This window comes from Neodiprion pinetum, chromosome 7 (genome assembly GCF_021155775.2).
Source record: "Neodiprion pinetum isolate iyNeoPine1 chromosome 7, iyNeoPine1.2, whole genome shotgun sequence".
Classification (NCBI taxonomy): Eukaryota; Metazoa; Arthropoda; class Insecta; order Hymenoptera; family Diprionidae; genus Neodiprion; species Neodiprion pinetum.
In genome coordinates this window covers 11,230,054-11,239,923 of record NC_060238.1, presented here as the reverse complement: position 1 = coordinate 11,239,923, position 9,870 = coordinate 11,230,054, and the positions used below count along the sequence as shown (strand labels likewise).

At 40.3% G+C, this 9,870-nt stretch overlaps 1 long non-coding RNA gene across 1 annotated transcript; it reads right to left on the bottom strand.

Annotated features, from left to right (window-relative positions):
* Nucleotides 1-454: 454 nt before the first annotated feature.
* On the bottom strand, nucleotides 455-1,528 carry LOC138191260 (uncharacterized). The gene is made up of 3 exons (XR_011177646.1): nucleotides 1,237-1,528; nucleotides 942-1,141; nucleotides 455-569 (listed from the first exon to the last, which is right to left on the bottom strand). It is a non-coding gene; the product is annotated as an uncharacterized lncRNA (long non-coding RNA).
* Nucleotides 1,529-9,870: the final 8,342 nt, after the last annotated feature.

Genomic DNA, 9,870 nt, shown 5'->3' with positions numbered 1-9,870 from the left:
GACCGCGAACCAGATTCCGGACTCTACGGGATGGCCTCTGGGCCTGTGCACCCTGACCATGGGACGATCCCCTTACCCTGGTGCCCCTGGCCGTGCGGCCGATTCTGGGGCCACCTACCCATCTGGCCCCGCTACCTCCGTTTACGAAGCGAACTCTGCGGCTTGGACGTTTGGGGTTACAGGTCCTCCACCCTGGCTCTCGTTCTTTCTCCATCCCTGCTCTCTGTGTCGGGTGCTCGTGTCACTGACCTTACCCAGCCGTCAGTGTTTATCCTAAGGCTTACGTGCGCTTGGAAAATATAGACCTGGTCACTCTCTCTCTCTTTCTTAAGGGGTAACGCCACTGTAACGGTCCAAAAAAAAAGGTTTTTTCACGAATTTTTTGCTTCCAAAATTGAAAGTCATTGAAAAAAAACTTTTAAGGGTGTTATCGGGCATACATTAAACTTTATTATCAAATTTTTTTACAGCAAAAAAAAAACAAAATGGCGGTTCCACAGCTATCTTCCCGGGGCATGTTTTGCTTGCAGGGCTCCGCGGCACGCAGCACCACTGGTGCACTTTTGAATCTAGAACAAAAAAAAAAAAAACCATCAATCTAGAGGGTTATAGCTAGAGAATGTTGATCGGATTTTAAAAATTATCAATTTTTGTGGATTTGGCGTGCGTTTGAAAAAAAAAATTGATTTTTGACGAAAAAACGGTTAGTTTTTTGTTAATAAAAAATCAATAAATAAAGTTATTGAAAATCCCGATCGACATTCTCAAGATAATGTTAATGTTCACATCTGGTCAAAATTTCAAGTAAAAAAAATGAAAATTGTTCGAGTGATGCTGCGTGCCATTCTGAAAAACCGTGTTTCGAGAAAAACGCGTTTAAAGTTTTGCGAATAGTTTTTTATTGGAAAAAATGAAAAAAAGGAGGTAAAAAAAAATTTTACCGTTAGTCTGCAATCCCAGCACCATACATTTGTCCTTCGATTGCCAAATTTTCGTCTTCTTCGTTTTTCCTGGTGGATTTTTGGAGCGCGCGCGCACTTTTTTCCGCGTCGCTCGGAGATGTCTCCGCGTGCGTAATGCGTTTGGCGTTGGCTTCGATGCAGAAATTATATAACTGTACACCAATTTCCACCTCCAACATCTTGAATATTTAAAGATATAAATTTGAAAAACTGGTAAATTCGAAAAATTAACGACGGAGCCAGGAATCGAACCTGGTATCTAGCGATGCTTTACCGGAGCCTTACTCCACTAGACCACCTAGCCGCCCTGACTCTGATGTCGTTAATTCCTCTCATCACCAGTTAGTTCAAATTTGTTTTCTTGTGCTGTTGTATGTGAATATCTTGTATGTATATCTTGAATATTTGCAAGACGTTGGTAAGGCCGCCATTGACTGTGCAAACAGCGATATCCATCGCGATATCTAGGACAGTTTTTCCGCTTGAAGATGATTTGGGGGCCAAAAAAAAATTTTTCTCGCACGGGACCTTTTTTTCCTTATTCTAGAGGGTTTAAACTATTTTTGAAGCCAATAAAAAAAAAATCGATATTTCAAAAAATTTACAGTGGCCATACCCCTTAATGCAAGACTATAGGCATACTTAGATGTACGAGGATCAGGGTGGGTGGGTGAGGAAACAGAACTCAATGGTGGATTGCGTAGAAAAATCAAATCTCATTCTCACAGGTTTATTCGGTTAACACAGGTGCAAATACGTACATGGTTATTACTATTTGTTTGCTTGTTGTTTGAGCAGGATGTTTTTATTTGTTATAGTTACAGCGCCCCACATCACCACTATACTTATAATAATTATAGCAATCACGAGTATAGACAGTACCATCAATGGATGAGGCGGTTCTTCGGGCACGTACAATGGTTCATCTACAGCATCTGCGTTCGCTTGGCGGGGTGTAGCCGTGTTGATCCGAGTCTCTTCACATGAAAAAATTCTCAGGGTAACACATACGTCTGATATTTCCTCTTGATTAATTTCGAGTTGTACGGTGCCCTTGGTCTTCATTGCGAAATAGCGGACAGGAGGTTATCCCGATGCCTAATGATGGTAGTGTCGAAATAGTTTGTTCAGAGGTTGGCTAAGGCTTTGTCCTCAGTTCGATGGCCTGCTTGATTTCAGCAGCGAGGTATGATGGAAACAGCCGGGTAATTTCAAGGAGAACAATACTGAGGTAATTCTCGGCAAAGGCAGGATTCGCTGACGACGCGATGTGTTCTAGGACCGCGCCGTATTCCTTCTCCGCTATTTGCCTGATGCGATGAAGACTCGGTTCCTTGAGCTGCGTCAGATTCACTTTCTCGGCTATGTATGCGACGTATGATTTCTTGCACTCGTTCACTGAATGGGCTAAACGCTGAAGCCTTCGTAGCCGTTCGTCGACACACACAAATATAGCTTTAAGTCCGTTGAATGTGGATTTCTGCATTACAATGGTGGGTTGATACACTTTCTGGCGTTTGGCGGGTGACTGAAAGTTCTCATCCTGGGTGGCCGAGTCTGGGCAGTCTGATTCCTTATCTTCTGATTCGGTGACTTCGGATTCCGTAGGTATTTCAAATCTGACGGCTCGCTCACCGTGTGCTGTTGGCAATTCGACGTTGCAGCCACCAAGCTCAATCCGATTAAAATACCATTGGGCATCGGTGTATCCTTCTATGTCAAGGTATTCGGAGATATTGTCCAACTCATCTGCGAGTCGCGACCAGGCCGCTGGTGTCAGACGCACGCCTCCGGAGGAGTTGTTGACGAGTTTGATGACCGGTTCAAACTGATCGTCGAGCCGTAGACCGAGACCGATGACTATTTTCTTAGTAAAAGAATTATTTAGACTATACGTTGTCGACAATAGCAGATTTTGCTCAGTCTTTTTCGAAGCCTTCGTAAATGTTTTATACATTTTATTCACGTTGCCCATTGGTGCAGAAGATTTGGATGTAGCCATAGTTCACGTGAGGATTCTTCCGTAGTTGACGCAAGACTGACGCTCTTTTGTATCTCACTTGAATATAGAGGGTGTAACCCCCCACTCTACAAAACGGCGTTCGCAGCGTGACTAAAAAGAATTAACGAAATTCTAATGCCTCGTATGATTCAGGCGTTCCTTACCAGACTATATCAAGCTTACGCCGTTGATTATATTTCGTTTCCACGATGGGGAGTAAGACAAATATAAATATGTCGCCAGAAAACCCAACGATCTCGATAGGCCAGTATCAAACTTGCATCAGGTTTAGAGCTCGAATTCGGAGCTATGGTCGGTGCAAACAGTTGCAGTCTATCGAGGTATGTATACGTAGACATTGCAAGAAAAGAAAATAATGGGAAGGGTTACGGGTGTATACAGCATGGTTCATGTTATACACGTAATGTTTGGGACTTGTGACGGCTCGTAGGCTGGACCGCGCTTTTCCGACGTACAGCCTTAGGGTATGTTGTTTGTTATGGCTTAGTGGTCAACGAGGAAATACAAAGGGGCCTCACCGGGTGTATCATTTCGTTGTCGCAAGATGAGTCTACAATCTCCGTAGGTCTGCATTAGGTTTATATCTCGTTTTCGTTTCTGAGGCTGGTGCAAACAGTTGCAGTCTATCAAGGGATGAATACCGGGACAATCTCTTGAAACTATACATATAACGCACATGCGCCAAATAATTTAATCTCATTGGTCGGTGAAATCGCGCCGCAGTGATGTTTTCTTCTGCTGAGCAAGCCGCCAACGTACACAAAATGAAACAAAAGCTGTAATTCTCTCGCGCGTAAAGCCGCGGATTGAGGTTATGCTGCTGTTTATTCTTACGTAGCGTGAATTGTCTAAGAAGAATAGTATCGTTCAGCAATACCGTGGTTGATTTCGGTAGATATTCAACCGACGCGATAAAGAATTTAACGGAAAAGCAAATATCAAATGATACAGAAATTGGGTGTTATTTATTAAAAGAAGAAATCTGAAATTCAACGTGAAATGTCATTAACAAGTGGGAGTCTGGACAAACAGAGGTAGGTAAGTAAAAACAATGTTTATTGTGAACAGATTCTTTATTTACATAAAATTAAAAATAAATGAATGGTTGAGACCCAGTAGAAGGTATTTCCAGAGTAGATTCGTTACGGTGCAGTGCTCCAGAAGTCAGTAATTAGTGCCGATGAACATGAAATAAATAAAAGAAATGAGTAACAAGGAATAAAGAAATTATTCATCTTAAACACGAAGCTTAGGAGGACAAAGAGTAGCAATTAACAGAAAACGTACCCGACGCAATAATCACAAAAACCCTCACCGACATCATTGATTAGTTGACAAAGTTTTTGCAGCTCCATTGTACAACAATCAATATTCCGTTAACAAAGAGGGTTCACCAGATATCCAAAAATAAAAAGAGAAAAAGAACAACAGTTAATATTACAGTGTAAATCATGCTATTAATGAAAAATTAGGAAACAAAACAATAACTTACAAGACAATCGTCCGAAAACACTGGGAGACCAATCTCCACTCTTCTGATCACCCCTCGTCTGGCCATTGGTTGCCTTTCAAAAAGTGCTCGAAATGCCCTCCAGCAGCTGCAGCGCAGTAACCGAGCCGGTCGTAGAAGGCATTTGTCGTGTTGGATATAATATCCGGAGACAGGTTCTGCAGGATGTCCAAGATCCTAGCTTGCAGTGCGGCAAGGTCTTCAATCCTACCTTGGGCATACAGAACATTTTTCAAATGGCCCCACAAGCCGTAGTCCAAGGGAGCGAGATCAGGTGAACGGGCTGGCCACTCGACCTCCGGGCTTGCCCTGCCAATCCAGCGTCCAGGGAATTGTTGGTCGAGGTTATCACGCACCGCACGTGTGATGTGCGGTGGGGCTCCATCCTGCTAAAACCAAACTTCGCCCTAAACACAGAAAATGATACGTTACTTGTAGTAAGCGTAAAATTATTCATTTGAAAATCATACGCACTCTGCTAATAATAACGCCAGCTCTACATGATAAAATACACTCACGATTTCTTCTTCAATCAGCCTAAGAGCCGGTACAATCCTCTCTCTCAGCAACCTGAGATACTTCTCGCCGTTGAGGTTTCCATCAATAAAAAATGGCCCAATCAGCCGATTGCCAATCGCGCCAAGCCAGACGTTGAGCTTCAACGGGTACTGCGTGCCCGCCTGAATGAACAGACGAGGGTTGTTTCGACACCAGGCTCTGGTGTTCTGCCTGTTCGGTTTCCCGACAAGTATCACCGTACTTTCATCTGAGAAGCAAATGCGACTCAACAAGCCCTCGTCTGCGTTCAGACGTTCCATCAACTCTTGGCTGAAGCGAAGACGACTATCGTTATCACCAGCCAAGAGTTCTTGATGGACTTGAAACTTGTACGATCTGTACTTAGCTTCACACAATACTCTTCTGACCGACGCGTTAGATATTTCCAAGTCCTGGGCGATGCGGCTGATAGGCTTGAATGGATCCTCTTCGACGGTCAAGCAGATGTCCAGCTTGGTATCCCAGCTCAGTTGACGGTTTGGCTGAGAGATTTTCCTGGTTCTCTCATCGACACTACCGGATTTTTCAAATTTTAAAACCAGATTCCTGATGGTCGCTAACGAGGGTGTCGGTCGATCCGGGTGTGTGACGGCGAAATGGGCCTGATTTTCCCGGTAAGACAGGCCCTGGTAATGATGTTTGACTAACTCCACCTTTTCCTGCACAGAAAACTTGTAATTAGGCATTTTTTTATCTAATGAACACGATGAAAAAATTCACAAAAAGATCGAGGTAGTTGCCAGACACGTGGTTGAAGTTGCGCGATCTTTTTGCAAAGTGGTCAATTTACGCGGGCGGGGTTGTTTATATTCGCGGGTGGGAAAGTTACGAAACTCTGGAGAATGATGATTGTATTGGCTGATACCAGTCGCGATCGTTACCCTCATCCAATCAAATTCTGGTATCACCAGAATCGTGGTTTTCGCGCCCTTCCAGTGTCGCCGGTATGCACAGAATTAGGATACGAACTATCTGGTTAAATACCACGTGGTGATCTGTCTCTGAGTTTCAATTCTAGAAATCGATGTCCCTCTTCATCATTACGTAGGAAAACAAGGAAATAGTTTCGCGATGTGATCGGCGATGTTTATTCACCTCGTATTCAGCGGTTCAGGTGAACGATTTTCAGTAACCTCGCGATCCTACCGTGATATTCGCGATCATATTGTGGATTTGCTAATCGAAGAATTTTGTTGATTTCGAAAAAATATGGACTATGAAAAAACTCCACAATACAAATTCAATAAATGGTATTCACAAAAGCAATACGTCAAACGATATCTAACGATCAGTAATTTGTGATTGTAATTTTCGAGCATTAAGCCGGGTGATGTCTGGTGGCAATGCGTCTCATTAACGTTTTATGTTTTGTGCATTTTATTTGAAATTAGTTGTATTCAAAAATACCAAAAGATCCTGTTTGATAATAATAGCTTCTAATATTTTCAGGTACGAAATAATTCATTGTCAAAGCGGGACTAAATTTGTCAGGCATGGAAGCATGTAAGTAAATTTCCAATTACGTGATCTTTGACAATGACAATATTTTAACATGGATTCAATGATAAAATTCGTTTTTTTTTCAGCAGGCTCGAAGTTTAAACTTTAATTAACACGAGGAAAATTATGCCTTACCTGATGGTCAAAACGTTTAGGTCGCAAGGATCCTGGTTTCTCGAGCGGTGCAATCATTAGAACCATCGAACCTGGTTATTTCGTCAGACATCAGGTGCCGGAGTGAATTTTATCAGGCCATCGCCACCTTCTTAACATCAGTTGAGGCAAAATTGAAGAGCGAGACATACTACAGATCATTATGGCTGAATATCCCATCATTTTACTTTGATCGAGCCAATAGCGATAAGTTTGTTACTCAACCGTTGCTGCCAATTCATTCTACCGAGGAATCATTCTGTGCACCATTGTAATTTAAGCATTATTATTGACCAGCATTGTTTTTCAAACTTTATACCATTTGATTTGGTATCTTATTTTGAAGCTTACTTTTACTCTCTTTGGCATTGAATTCAGATAAATAGTTTTTCAAGTCCTCAATTAGATTGTAGGGTTGAATTTTGCTAGGCAAACTGAATCAATCTAAATCTAGAACTGTTGAATAAGTTCAGTTAAATATGTCTTTAAATTTAATCTTAGTTGACGGTGTCATCTGGCTAGCTAGTTGCACGATAACTTGAAACTAAATTCAATTTTACACTCTTTATAGGGTCCTACGCTAAGACTGACAGCTTGTGAATCTCCATGTACCGCAATTATTTCTGAACTTCATGTTAGCATTATCTGGAGCAAAAAAAATCCCATTTTGAGATTGAAAATGGAACCTGGGACACAGAGTTATTCAGTAGCACGAATTGAAAACCAAGAATCTTATAATGGTTTCTGCAACAAAGGGACTCTTTCTAAATATCCTTGTTAGAAGGTGATGTTCGGAGGACTATGAACAAGATATTGTATCGGATTACATTACTTGGAAAAAAATCTCCATAAACTTGGTTAAAAATTAGATATTCATTTATTTTGATGGAACAAGGGACACAATCTTGAATCCGATAAGTCAAGATCCTCGTAATAATGTTCTGACATTACTCTAAAACATGATTGTCCTTGATGCTAATTGTGACATTGAGGCGCATTTTGAGAAACTTGATTTTCAACTTGTGTCACAGGATGTGATTTACGTTCCTGAGTTCTACGCTTTCGATTAGATTTTCTTTGTTTGGAACCGCACTAACATGAAATACAGAAATCATTTTAATAAATCTAATATTACTTGAATTTTCAATTTGAGTATTAGGTTCTCTTCATTTATTTAATCGAACATCATTGAAAATTTGCGAAATAAATTCTGATAATCATTCGGAAATTTTAAATAGTAGTAGCAATAATTTGTTAATCGGAAAAAATACATTGGCTATCGGCTATTCGTAAATTTGAAGAAGATTTATCTTGACCTTGGAGATTTGTTGATTAAAGTTATTCTTGGATATGAAGGTCACAACTCAAAACACTTTTTATCGTGTTAACGTTTCGACCCTGGTGGGGACCCTCCTCAGAACAATTTTATTTAAATATCTGTCACGAACAAAATAAAAAATAATATACAAATAGGTTTGACAAAATAAGACATATTGATGTAAATAATATGCAAAGGTGTTGAAGCAAGTATAAAAGAGAGATTACCTCATATGCGATAACACTTCCAGTTACATAAAAGCGTGTTGATAATTGAAGAATAAATAGAACAAAAAGGCAAAAACGACAAAAAACGAAACACACTGCATTAGCGACACGTAACTCCCACGAATTCATAATTATAGTTGGTTTGTTAAAAGAATTAAAATACACAGCCGTTATGGTTGAGTCAGAGCACATAAGCACAGTGGAACGTCTAGTGTGTAGTGGGAAGAGGTCGATCTCAATAGTTATCAGAGCAACGCAGAGTCAACGGGTTAAACGGAAAACAAAATTTTTTTGTGTTATGAAGGTAAAATCGAGAGCAAGCTCAGTCGGTAATGGACAAATTACGATGGTCGTATCACAGAGGTGTAAATATTGCTTAGGTGTTCTATGTCTCGTTTACGGTTGACAGAATTAGGATGTGCTACGATATTGCACATTTCTCACAGAAGCCTATTATAATACAAAGGTTCAACATCAATAATGCTAGCTTGAGAATAGTTAAAAGAGTGGTCGAAATCGATGGCATGTCTCGTCAATGCAGTATAATTATCCTCGTGTTCGTGGATATTGCGTCTATGTTCGGTAATCCTGGTGTGTAGTTGTCTACTAGTTTGGCCTATGTAAGCCTTGTTGCAATGATTGCAAGGTATTTTGTAAACTACACCCGAGCGATTGACCAGGGGTAAGGGGTCTTTACCCGAATCAAACATCGAGGATATATCATGTGCACATTTGCCCACAAATTGAATTTTGTATTTGGAGAATGTTCTATTAAGTGACTCAAACAAACCCGCTACATAAGGGATGGAAATATAGTTTTTTTGAATGGTCTGTGTAGTAGTTGTATCGAAATTGTTGTTAGGGCTAATAGATGACAAGATGGAATTATATTTAAACTTTATATGTTTGTTGAGCAGGCGAGGTGGATAGTCGTTCTTAAATAGTACCTGCTGAATCAAGGACAAATTTTTATTGTGAAATTCCATGCTTGAGAGTCGGATCGCTCTGTCAACTAAGCAATTGATCGTTCCAATTTTGTATGATCTGGGATGGTGAGAATGGTAATTTAAATACCTTTGTGACCAAGTAGCCTTGTGGAACCAATCAGTTTTAATGAGCTGATTGTCATTGATAATCAGGACATCTAAAAAGCTGATTTGGTGATTAGACTCAAATTCAGATGTAAATTGTAGTCTCGGATGGAAACTATTGAAAACTGAAAGCATTTCTGCGACTTTATGCGAAGGGACAGCTGTAATTATGTCGTCTACGTATCTGAAAAAGAATGAAGGCTTGAAGTCTAGTTTATTAATACAGTGTTGTTCAAGGTCATCCAAAACCAAAAACATATTCGTAAATTTTGTTGAACTATTTTCAAGAAAAAAAAGATTCACAGTTCCGTTACAGATAGTGAGATATTTAAATTTCTTGAACGCTCGGTTTAATGTCTCATTTTCGAAAGTGATACAATTCAATATTACCGCCTGAAATCACAAGAGAGTGAGAAAGTTGCTTAGTTGCTTGAAAGTGGCGATGATCTTTGTACGTCTGACAAATTGAATGGGCAGATAACAGTGAATATCAGAGATGTAATTATTTTGGCCGTATCACCTGTTGAT